The sequence below is a fragment of the Lithobates pipiens genome, unplaced genomic scaffold, assembly GCF_037356315.1.
Source record: "Lithobates pipiens isolate NorthernLeopardFrog02 unplaced genomic scaffold, aLitPip1_a1.2 Scaffold_19, whole genome shotgun sequence".
NCBI classification, from domain to species: Eukaryota; Metazoa; Chordata; class Amphibia; order Anura; family Ranidae; genus Lithobates; species Lithobates pipiens.
In genome coordinates this window covers 505,209,362-505,212,116 of record NW_027507764.1, presented here as the reverse complement: position 1 = coordinate 505,212,116, position 2,755 = coordinate 505,209,362, and the positions used below count along the sequence as shown (strand labels likewise).

The 2,755-nt window shown below is 40.0% G+C and overlaps 1 protein-coding gene across 5 annotated transcripts in view; it reads right to left on the bottom strand.

Moving 5' to 3' along the window:
- Positions 1 to 2,205, bottom strand: part of OSR2 (odd-skipped related transciption factor 2) — a 15,907-nt gene extending 13,702 nt beyond the window's left edge. For 2 of the 5 annotated variants that reach the window (XM_077493091.1, XM_077493090.1), the window contains exon 1: positions 1,845 to 2,205. The gene's annotated coding sequence lies outside the window, so the exon portion shown is untranslated. The remainder of the gene's footprint in view (positions 1 to 1,844) is intronic. The other 3 variants (XM_077493093.1, XM_077493092.1, XM_077493094.1) reach the window with 2 other exon arrangements.
- Between the last annotated feature and the right edge of the window lie 550 nt (positions 2,206 to 2,755).

Sequence of the window (2,755 nt, the reverse complement as noted above, 5' to 3'; positions counted from 1 at the left end):
TATATATATATATATATATATATATATATATATATATATATATATATATATATATAGTATATAAAGAACTATATTATTATCAATAATATTATTATTATTTTTCTTAGTAGTAGTAGTATTTTAATTCTAAATACATTTTTAAGAAGAACTGCTATTCTGTCAATTAAGCCAATTTTAACACTGCACACAGGAGGTCATTTTCTAGAGAGGCAAATGTCGCCAACCTGTGCCGCTGCGAAGTCAATTGAAGTTCAGGTGATTAGCAAGACACAGGTACAAAGCCAGCGCCTCCCTGGATTTATTTGGACATTGCAACAAAGCGCTAACTAATCTAATTTATTGTAATTATCATGCTTAATCGTTAACCCTTGCTGTGCTTTTTTTTTAGGCGATTGCAAAGGGCTGCAGGATTCCACAGTGACTGCAATCCACATTTTGCAATGTCTGGAACAGTGTTAATTAGATACATTATAGCAAATTGAAAAAGGAGGACTCCATGTGGGGGATTTACTAAAACTGGAGAGTGCAAAATCTGGTGCAGCTGTGCATGGCGTGCATCAGCTTTCAAGTTGTATTGTAAAATTTAATTGAACAAGCCGACGTTAGAAGCTGATTGGCTACAATGCACCAGATTTTGCACTCTCCAGTTTTAGTAAATCAGCCCCTATTTTTTTCTTATTTTACATATAGTAGTAAATGGTACTAGCACCAGATTCTGTGTGCTCCAGTTATAGTAAACCAACCCCATTTTTTTATTTTACATAGAGAAGTAAATAACACTAGCACCAGATTAGGAGTGCTCCAGTTTTAGTACAGGCATACCCCACTTTTAAGTAGGTAATGGGGTTTATTTACTAAAGCTGGAAAGTGCAAAATCAGACTCACTTCTGCATAGAAACCAATGAGCTTCTAACCCCAGCTAGTTCAATTAAGCTTTGGTAATAAAAACCTGGAAGCGCATTGGTTTCTATGCAGAAGTGAGCCTGATTTTGCACTTTTCAGCTTTAGTAAATAAACCGCATTGTGTACTTAAAAGTGGGGTATGCCTGTATATCAACCCCTAATTTTTTTTATCTTACATAGAGAAATAAATTATACTAGCACCAGATTCTGAGTGCTCCAGTTTTAGTAAATTAACCCCTCTTTTTTATTTTGCATACAGTAATACATGATACTAGCACCAGATTACGAGTGCTTCAGTTTTAGTAAAGCAAACCCCTTTTTGTAATTATTACAGGCATACCCCACTTTTAAGTACACAATGAGGTTTATTTACTAAAGCTAGAAAGTGAAAAATCAGGCTTAATACTGCATAGAAACCAATGAGCTTCCAGGTTTTATTACCAAAGCTTAATTGAACAATCTGGGGTTAGAAGCTTATTGGTTTCTATGCAGAAGTGAGCCTGATTTTGCACTTTCTAGCTTTAGTAAATAAACCATATTGTGTACTTAAAAGTGGGGTATACCTGTATTATTATTGTACATACAGAAGTAAATGTTACTATCCCCACATTCTGAATGCTTCGGTTTTAGTAAACCAACCCCCTTTTTATTATTATTATTTTACATACAGAAGTTTATGGTACTAGCCCCAGATTCTGAGTGCTCCAGTTTTAGTAAGTGGCCCCTCTTGCAAGCAGCCTGGCTATAAGTGCATTGCTCCAGATTTGCTCCAGAGCCCCCTAATCATTTCTCTTTCTGATGCACTTGATAATAAATTGCATGCTCGTTTCAGCAGAGTGAAGTATGTTGGTGTAATCAGAGCATGTCATGTTCTTTCCTTCCCTCCCACACACACACTGGAGCTCGCAGAGCCTCATCATTCCCAGTCACTAGTGACTTACCTACCACAGCTTGCAGCTCCCCACAGCTCCTTCACTGCACAATCTCCAAATCAGATCCTAAGTCTCTCTGCCTTGGCATTTAGATCCACGCATTTGGTCCACCACGTGAAGTCAGTATAAGTCCTCCATGTGTTAGCCCTAGAAGAAGGCTCAGGCTTGGGGTTGCAGGAGTTGTGTGCTGTGCAGTGAGTCAGATGAAAGTTTGGGAAGTCAGTCCTGGAAGGCTTGTAGTTGCAGCAGTCCTGTGCTCACTGATCCCCCCCTCTCTCTGCTCTCTTCTGCTTTCACTCTTCCTAAGTTTGGGGCAAGTCTGAGATCAGCCTGGAAGATCCATCACATTTCAGCCCTGAGTGGCTTTGCTCACTGAGCCACGCCCTCCAGCTGCAAACATCTCCCCGGCTACTCCCACTTGTAGAGCGTTCACAAGTTGTAACATTCTGTCCCCGCCCCTAGTACAAGCGCTGGACACGCCCCCCTTCCACTCTGCAGCTTCTCTAATGGCCCGTTGTGTTTACTTCTGTTTGGATAGCAACTGGATCTTAAAGGGACCGTTCCCTCTTTTTTCTCTCACCGCACAACCTAAAGTGGCCTTTGCATTGGGAAGTACACCTCCCCACTGGTAGAAAAAAAAATCCCCCTTCTCAATAACACCGATCACTAGTTGGCTGGCTATTTATAACCGATTCTGTGCCATGCCAACTATAATATCAGAGAAGGGAGTATATTTTGAGAAGGATGTTTTATGGAGTGCTGGGTTCGGAATGACTTTTAGTTCCTTGGAGTCAAAACATTAAACTGGAGGTCTGTAATTTTTCACTTCTTTATTAGATAGAGGTCAATTTCGTGCTTTGTGAGTTGGTGCCCTTAGACCAGCTACTATCAGTGATCGGATTCCATTGCAACTTCCATCA